Genomic DNA, 10,000 nt, shown 5'->3' with positions numbered 1-10,000 from the left:
ATCGTTAATCGTCAGCTTTACTCGATATCGAATTCAAACTCGTAATCAATGTTTTCTCTCTCTCTCTCTCTCTCTCTCTCTCTCTTTCTCTATCTTTTTTTGGAATCGAGTATCATCGAAATTAAATGTTTTTCTAAAAACATTTAATTCGCCTTCGAAGAAATTGTTTTCTTTCTTTCTTTTTTTTGTTTTTTGTTTTTTTGTCAGTGGCAAGGCGCAAATAGGGAACAATTAATTATAATTATATATATATATATATACCAGATAGAGATAAATTCTATAATATGAATTATGGAATTGAAATATTTCCGAGGGAGTAATGTAAGAAGAAATTGTATTTAACTTCGACGTACGAAACTCGGAAATTCGAACGAGTCCCAATGGGATGCGACTTCTAGATATAATAATATAAATCATCTACCTAGTATATATATATATATATATATATAATACATACACATACAAACACTCACGCACGCACGCGCGCGCACACACACACACACAGATATATATACATCGCGAATGGAGAAAACGAACGAATCGGTTTCTGTAACGAGAACGTCCTTGTTTTTTCTTCCTTCCGCTGTCTGCTTCTGCCAACGGCGTAAAACCGAATGAAAATGATAACGTATCCGATCGAATGACCGAACGCGATCTCATTTCCACTGTATTTTCTCATGATTCTCTTTTGACACGTCCAACAACACCGGAAACGTGACGAACAATGAGAAGAATTGCTAATTGTATTTTCTATTTTTTTTCTTTTTTTTTTTTCTTTTTTTTCTTTCTTTTTTTTCTTGTTTTTTTTTTTTTTTGTAGACAATGAGGAGAATTGCTAATTGTATTTTTTGTTCCTTTTTTTTTCTCTCTCTTTTCCTTTTGTAGACAACGAGAAGAATTGCTAATTGTATTTTTTTTCGTTTTTTTCTATATGTTTTTCTTTTTCTTTTTTTTCAACTCCTACTTATTCATTTTACAAATTTCTATTTAATATATACGACTGAACGTTAATAAATATTCAACGATGATATATAAATAATATAAAAATTAATTGATTAATTTCACTCGAGGAAAAAATGTCATTGCTCAGAAAGAAATTCTGTCTTTTTTCTTTGGTTGCACTTAGCTCGATCATTATCGTCTATAACGATAATTAAATCATGAAAGAAACTATAAATTTATTCGGAATTCTACGATTATGCTGAGAACATCGAAAACGTGACAGGATTGTCCATTAAAAAACATTTTGATTCTTAACCCATTGACCTAAGTAGTTTTCCCTTATCTTTTTACGTTATTAATCTAGTTCCTAATTAACTCGTTGTACGTTAAAAAAAGAAAAAAAAAAGAATGAAAAAGAAAAGAAAAGAAAAAGAAAATTGTTAAAGGAAGAACCGTTGGTCACGATCACAATCGTGACGATATTGTTCACTGACACATTTTTCGTTTTTACTTTTCCTTTTCTTTCCTTTTCTTTTTCGTTATATCTCTTTTCTTTATATATTCTTAACGAGCACCAGAAACTTCTCTTTCTCTTTCTCTTTCGTTTTATCTAAATATAACGAGACCGTTGTTGGAACATAACGAACCTTTTTCCCGTTCATTGTCTAAGAATAACTGAGCGATCGTTTACGAGGATCTACGAATATCAGTTGAAATGTATATACGAACGTACGTACGTACGTACGTACATGTATACATATATATATATATATATATTTTTATATATATGTATATATATATATATATATGTATTTACTACGTACATATGTATTAAATACCTAAATTATATCAGAATCGAGGTCGTTAACATAGCTGATTCATTTCTGATTTATCGTATCGCCAAACAGGCCTTCTCTCTTCCTGACTTTACTCGGCTCCAACTCGGCACCTGTTGAACCGATGCTCCGAACCATTAACTGAGAAATTAATTTTTAAGTTTGCCTACAGTCTCATCGATCCCAACGATAGGAGGAACGTATAAAAATCCTTCCTAGTAATAAAACCTGATAAGAAGAATATAATGAGAAGAGATCGTTTTGAACGTTATTACATTATATTAACCCTCTTTGTTCAGCAAACCTTTTTCGGGTCATCGACGACTAAGATATATATATCTTCAACGTAATTTATTATCTATCGAACAGTTTCAGATATCGGAACTAAAAAAAGAAAGCTCATGTTTACGAAGATTTCTACGTTTTAAATCGATTTAAATAAATTAATTTAAATGTATGCGGATAGAAAGAGCGAGAGAGCGAGAGAGAGAGAGAGAGAGAGAGAGAGAGGGGGATAATAAAATTCAAAAAGATTTCTCAGAGGAGAAAAATAAAATTGAAACTTCCTTCCTCTGATCGATAAGAAAGCAGTTTGACAAACAAGCATTCGAAAAAGTTTTCTCATGTGAATAATCGTGAAACTAGAAAAGTCCAAAGTTGACTAATGTTTTTTTCCATGTTCATTCGTGTGTTCCAGGGAGCTTTCGAGCTTTCAACCTTATGTCTGGCGCTAGCGTCTAGCTCGATACTTGGTATCACCATCGGATGGCGCCAGTCGTCCTCGTTCTTGCTACTCTTATCGACTTTACTGCACCAAATGACCCTGCGACTGGTCACACACAAATGTAAGCACGTAAAGAGACAGAGAGAAGGAGAGAGAGAGAGTGAGAGAGAGAGAGAGAGAGAGAGAGAGAGATGAAAACTGTTGGATATATAGGAAGACCCGAAAATACAGATACAAGAAGTTCATGCCAAGCAGGTCGAGTAGTCATTGAGGTCAAATTTCGCAAAAGTCGAAAACACTTTGGAGAGAAATGGAGAAGGATAAAGACGAATGTTTAAAAGGAATGGAAAGGTAAAAGAAAGGATCAAAGCTTTTTTTGTGAGTTCTGTCCGATTGAATTTAGAAAAAGACGAGAAGAAAAATATGAGTTCGTCAGCCTTAAACTTGAAGTCTTTTCGAAGGAGTATTGTGACTGAAGGGTGACGAAAATAGCAAAGACTTCAAAAAAAGAAATAGAAATACAAAGAGAGAGAGAGAGAGAGAGAGAGAGAGAGAGAGAGAGAAAGAAAGTGAAAAAGAAGAGAAGAAAAAGAAGAAACGAAAGAAAAGAAAGAAAACTGTGAGAGAGAGAGAGAGAGAGACAGAAGAGATAGAAAGAGAAAGACTTTGACTACCCTACGTGACTACTTGACTCAGCAGTCTCTTTCTGTAGGAAGAACTCATCTTTCTCTGTGTTTACTTCTCTCAAAAACTCCGACCCCCTCGGATCCTTTCGTTCTAGTTTCTTCCTTCTTAAAGATAGCAATTAAAACTTGCAGACATGGAAGACGATGACAACGACAACGACAACAACGACGACGACGACGATGACGACTGAGGAATGAAGCGGACGATCTCGAGTAACCGCGATGTATGTATGGAAAAAAAAAAAGAGAAAGAGAGACAAATAGAATGAAAGAAAGAAAGAAAAATTTGTGATTACTTTTTATCAGAAAGATTTTTGAAAAGTATTCTCGACAAAGAATTCACGATTTCAAAGTATAATAATAATCGTGCTTGCAGTTGGTTATCGAAACGAAAATAGAAACAAAGATGACTCTTCGAGTGTCTATGAATAAATAAACGGTACAGGAAAACGTGTGGGATCAACAAAAAGCTTTCTACGAGCTTCTAATTTTACGAATATATCGAGATCAACGTTGTTCTCCCACTTCTTGCATTCCCCACTCTAAAGTCCTCTTCTATCTATCTATCAATCTCTCTCTCTCTCTCTCTCTCTCTCTCTCTCTCTCTCTCTTTCTGCAAATATACTTCCAACGGCATTTCCATCCACGACTCGTCGATGAAGATTCGGAATCGATCGACCGGCTAATAATCGTCGAACATTTCCCGCGAAACTCGTCAGCATACTTGCATAGCTCATCCAAAACCTTCTCTTCGAGAGAGAGAGAGAGAGAGAGAGAGAGAGAGAGAGAGAGAGAAAGAGAACAGAGAAAATTGGGACGAAATATTTCATCTTCTCTTTGTTTAACTGCATGAGAAAATTCTGAATGGCAGAAACGTGATGTTTATATACACGAGCGAGGGATTCAGTGTAATAATTCGTACACTCGAGAAATTTCAAGAACGAATATTTTCCATGGTAATGGCCTATGTCACTAACTTTAATTAACGACCATCGAAAAACATTTTTATACTACATACCGACTAATTTTAACTCGTTTCTATAAAACAAATTCGAAAGGGAAACAAGATTTATCATCAAGTACGATCTTCTTTCTGAAATATTTTTACATATCGATGAAATAATGAAAATACAAAAAGTATTGTTAATTAAATAACAACAATAAATAATCATTGATTCGATGAAATATGTATTAATATTACGTTGATAATCTTTGACCATTGAAATATTATTCCATTATTAAATGATACAATTATATCATTATATGTGTATTTACATATATTCGAGCGATTAAAAATATAAAATTTTATTTTATCGTATCAGCGAATTAAAAGAATTTTTTTCCTGATCACCTTTGCGATCGAACGAATCACAAAGAGGCCCGTATAACAACGTCGAATAAAAAAGTCCGGGAAGATCGATAAACTGGTAAAGCTCGTTCGATGTGAAACACAAGGAACAAGTTTACTGGAAACGAAGAGAATACCAACCAGCGGTTCTTTGTTCTTATTTTTACAATGGTAGGCAACTGCATGACGACGCACTCGAGGGTTAACGACGTACGCATTCATACATGACGCGTATTCATCGTTAAGCGTCAGGAAAGCTCCGTTGAGAGAAAGAACGCGAAATAAAGAGAGAGAGAGAGAGAGAGAGAGAGAGAGAGAGAGAGAGAGAGAGAGAGAGAGAGAGAGAGAGAAACTGACACGCACGCATGAACGTGGAAAATGTGTCGCGAATTGTAACTCGAGCGCGGATCGATGAATATATTTCGAGAGTAACTCGCTCAGGGGCAGAGGAGGGTGAAAAGGTGGAGAAGGTAGTATATGAATTGCACGAGCGTTCGTAGAGCGCTGCCTGCGGTCTTATGCCAATTCCACATTCAACAACGACATTACAACCAGCAATTCTACTACGTGTTTCTTCCCTTTGCTTTTGTTTTCTCTTCAAAGAGACATCGTACATCGTACGATAGACAGTACCATTAGAATAATAATAATATAATAATAATAATACAACATAAAAGAAAATACTTAACATAAAATATATTTAATATAACCAATGATCCTAATCCTTCTATTTAATAAAATTATTATATAATTTATGATACAAAGAATATACGAAGAAAACAAAATTAAATAAAATACTAATGAAATTTCCTATTTATTGATGATTATCAATTTTGTTCATTCGATATGCATATTTACTATAAATACAATATTATTAATGTTACGAAGGGAAACATAATGAATATTGGATCAACAAATTTATAACGATCTAATTAAATTTCCCACTTGTTGTATATTATCGGACTTATTTATTCGGTATTAATATTTAGAAATAATTTTATTGATAATAAAACGATTGAGAGAGAGAGAGAGAAAGATTATTTTACGTATCAAATGAAAAATTTTATTACGTTTCGATATGATAATATAACTATGTCCAGAAAAGAAGTTTGTAAAAATGTAAAAAATTTCTTTTACGATTTGCTATTATTGTACGCTACTGTAGAAAGAGAATTCACCAGACCGCAGAACGCAAGCGCGCGTGCCGAAAGAATGTGCAATGTGCATGCAGCTCTTGGTATTCGCAAGCTACGATGCATCGACCCAATAGTTGCACGTGTTTCTACATAACCCTGGAAAAACTATCCACCAATTGTTCGTTGTTGTTGCAATGCACTAAACTATTCAACGTTTACGATCTTCCTTCTCTTTCTAAGAACTTTTAAGTAACACATAAAAATCGATGAAACTTTCGTTGAAATTTTCTTCTTTTCTTTCTTTTTTTTTTTTTCTTCTTTACATGGTACGCTTTCGCGAGTTGAGTTGAAAAAGTCAAGTAGGTACGGGTCAGCGATAGTCAGACTGTAGTCCTTTTGATACACGCGACCGAGTTAAGTAGTTACGGTCAATGACAGGTGGCCGTGTCGTTATTAAGTAGATACGGTGGGCCATGGTCAAACCAATCTCATTGAGGATTTTACTTTTGAAATACTTTCTTTTTCTTTTTATACCTACAAATCTCGTTCTAAAAAAAAAAAAAAAAAAAAAATCACAGGATATAAGAAGATTATACTGTCTCATATAAGTATAAATCTTATTGATAATTTTATATTAAATAATAATATAAATAATTTTATATTAAACGAAGACGAAATTTCCGTCGAATGTCCGTCGACGAGCTCATAAATCTTTGTTATAGAAAATATCAGAATGTAATAAAGTTGTGAATAAATTTAACGTAGTACGACGATGGATTACATTGTTGCTTGTTTATTTTAAAAATGATAAACGTATAAGATATTGTTTATTTTTCTGGTAAAAAAAAAAAAAAAAAGAAAAAGAAAAAAAAACCAAAAACAAAGAACAATATATTTAATGATAACGAAATAAAATCTCGTGTATAAATGATGAATAAATAGAATAAGTAGCCTAGTTATAGCGACCTCGGTCGTAGATCAGCGAAACGCAAATAAAGGGTAGATTTAGATCGATGTTCTATATGTTCACAGATAAACCAGGCACCGCTACTCTAGCCTCCTCTATCGGATAGTTACGTTATCAGGTGAGAGCCATCGACTAAGGTGAACTTTCAACGAGGAAAAGTAGTCACCCTTCTCCCCTACAAGGAGTTCCTTTTCGAACCGTTAATGATAAGGTGGTTACGGTTAATTGGTACTTTTGAATCTCTCCAAAGTGTTAATTGCCAATTTGTCCGGCCGTAAGGGTTTCGCACTTACTTCTCTTCTCCTCGATATCTTCAAATTATGCGGCGGAACGTTGCGCAAGGGGTAGTTTCGTCTATGTAGTGGTCACAAGTAGGACAGTCACGACGATCTATCGAGAAGACAAAATCGAAGCTCTCGGTGAAAGAGATTTTATTGACGTCAAAATTTTATCTTAAAAAAAAAATATATATATATATGTGTGTGTGTATAAGTAACGTAAGGGAAATCATTGTAGCAGGATCAAATTCCCGATAAAAAGAAAAAGAAAAAAGAGAAAAATTAAAAAAATAAAAAGAAATAAAGAAAAAGAAAAAACAATAGATAAAAGGTCTTTCATAGAACTTAGATCATGGTATATATCAAATGTAAGAAGAAAACTACTAGTATATCAAACGATAACACTGTGGGATATTGGTGGATCCCTGTTTCCACAATGGTTGATACTACTGCCTCCACTTTCAAGTTTCATACCTCGTACAGATACTCGAACGGTCGGTAACGAAGCATCCGTGGTACATTGCTAGGTTGCTGCTAGGTATTCAGAGATGCCGCTTTGTCGTTTTCATCAATCTCTAGAACACCCTACAACCCTCTAAGATTTATTTTTTATCAAAATATTTTTCTCAAATAAATTCGATCGACCAAATGAAAATGTTAAACAAGTATATCCCTTGCAAATACGAATTTTCAAACAGCATAACATTTTTCTAAAAATATTTAACACCGTTCAATCCTATGACAATAACAATCCTAAAGAACAACAACGAACGATGACAATATTAATTATATTTATATTTCTATAAATTTCTTTTGATACAAACAACTTAAGAGTTTTGCAAACGTACCAATCAAATTACTTCAACTTTTTCTTATCGATAAGATCTACGAAACTTTCTCGAGCAATCGCGATTGTACACGTTTAATCAAGATAAGGAATCTTCCAAGTTGAAAATGTAATAAAAAGAGAAACGTACGTTCGTAGTTACCTACCCCAAACAAACGATCGTCCATTAATGAAAGCAAATAGCAAACGTTTTGTCATAGTTATTTCGACGATACGATATATGTATGAGCTATGGAAATCGAATGCGTTTGCTATGACAAATGATAAACGGGGTTAACACGGGGTGCACGTGTCGTTGACAATTTGATACCTCGTCGTGTTAGTTCACTCGTTGCTATTTTAATCGTTTGTTCTCGCGAGATCCTTTCTAAAGGACTCTAAATCTTTCTTCTTCAAAAATCATATCTATCTATCTATCTATCTAAATCTCTATCTGTTAACTTGCGCTTGCTTGCGCTCGCGCGTTTACGTGCGTTATACTATCGTATAACGCGTAAAGAGAAGAAAAGTATATGCACATGACAGAAAATTTTCCCCTTCTTTCAAGTCATCACAAGAAAAAAAAAAAAAAAAAGGAAAAAAAAGAAAAGAAAAAACAATTTTCTGAACAACGTGCCAAGACCGATTTATTGCGTCACATGAAAAAATCATCCTCTCTACTTTCTTATTTCCACTAAGGTTTGCTATTATTTCTTAGTCGAATGACGTCACATAAATACTTTTTCGAGAAACCATGTGGATACTTGCTTGTCCTAATGTTCCTACGAAATTAGAACGAGACGATATATATATATATATATATATATATATATATATATATATATATATATATATGATACATTAGTGGTAACCATCATCACAAAACTGTCCTACTTGTATTTTTTTTTTTCCATCACACACCATTTACCACGAAGTAAAATCAAAGAGAGAGAGAGAGAGAGAGAGAGAGAGAGAGAGAAAAAAGAAGAATTTCTAGAAATGCTATTATTATTACAATACGTAGAAATGTTTTTTCGCGTTTTATAAAAAGAAGAAAGAAGGAAAGAAAAAAAAAAAAGAAGAAAGAAAAAAACAAAAGCAAAAGAATTAAGGAAGAAGGAAAAGAACGAATCGAAATGACCTTTCGTAGGATTTCCTTTTCCCTTTTTCCCCTTTTTTCTTTTCTCTACCTTTATTATTTTCTTTTTTTCTTTCTTTCTTTCTTTCTTTCCTTAAAAAACTAAGGGAACGTCGTCGTTTAGAATAACTCAGTGATAAAGAGTGGCAGGCATTAAGTATTATACTTAATGTTCGCCGGAAGAATCGGAGAGACTCCACTCAAGATCCAATTAACTCTTAAGTGTATACATACGTATGTATGTATGTATGTATGGATGGGTGTGTATATGTGTGTGTGTGTGTGTGTGTGTGTACATGTACGTTTACGTTTACGTTTATGTTTACGTGTATGTATATCTATGTGTCTATGTGCTTGGCTATGTGTATCTTGCCGTATAGATTCTATTGCCATTTAACGTCCAATGCGCCGTGCCATTACCGCATCGATAGTTTATTGCGTGGGGACACCTCCGGCTACGTGCTCATGCTTCGCCGTGTGTCCGAAGGCCGGTCAAGCCGATATTGGAAATCAATTAACCCGTGGCCGTGGAGCACCCGCACCACCTTCTTTGTCGGTTTTCCCTGCGAGTTTACATACGCTTCTCTCTTTATTCTCTCTCTCTCTCTCTCTCTCGATCTCTCTCTCTCTCTCTCTCTCTATCGTTCTATCTCTCTATCTCTCTCGATCTATCTAACTATCTATGTACAAGTACGCGCGCGTTTTAACCGGCACGTGTCTCTATGTGTTGTTTATACAGATACGTACACACATTGAAAATATATATATCAAAGGTTCGAGTATCTTCCGCACGTTACGAACTTATATAAAGCATGCCCGTTACTTTATTTATAACTTCGATATATGTGTTATATAATATTCATTTAGATACTTTATACTGAACGAATCACGCGAACATTGCTAATATTTTGTCCCTTTTTTTTTCTTCTTTTCTTTTTATTATTATTATTATTATTATTATTATTATTATTGTTATTATTGTTGTTATTATTATTATTATTATTATTATTATTATTATTATTATTATTATTATTATTATTATTATTACTTCTTAAATATATTTAACCTGAGATGTACTTCGTTCTTTTATAACATTACGAGTTTATGAGTGTATTAATT

General features: G+C 33.7%; 1 protein-coding gene across 15 annotated transcripts in view; it reads right to left on the bottom strand.

Annotated features, from left to right (window-relative positions):
• The window catches only part of LOC124954026 (potassium voltage-gated channel protein Shaker), a 130,948-nt gene that overhangs the window by 35,824 nt on the left and 85,124 nt on the right, over nucleotides 1-10,000 (bottom strand). The gene's annotated exons all lie outside the window — the stretch shown is intronic.

Source organism: Vespa velutina, chromosome 14, assembly GCF_912470025.1.
Source record: "Vespa velutina chromosome 14, iVesVel2.1, whole genome shotgun sequence".
NCBI lineage: Eukaryota > Metazoa > Arthropoda > Insecta > Hymenoptera > Vespidae > Vespa > Vespa velutina.
This window is presented reverse-complemented; position numbering and strand designations above follow the sequence as displayed.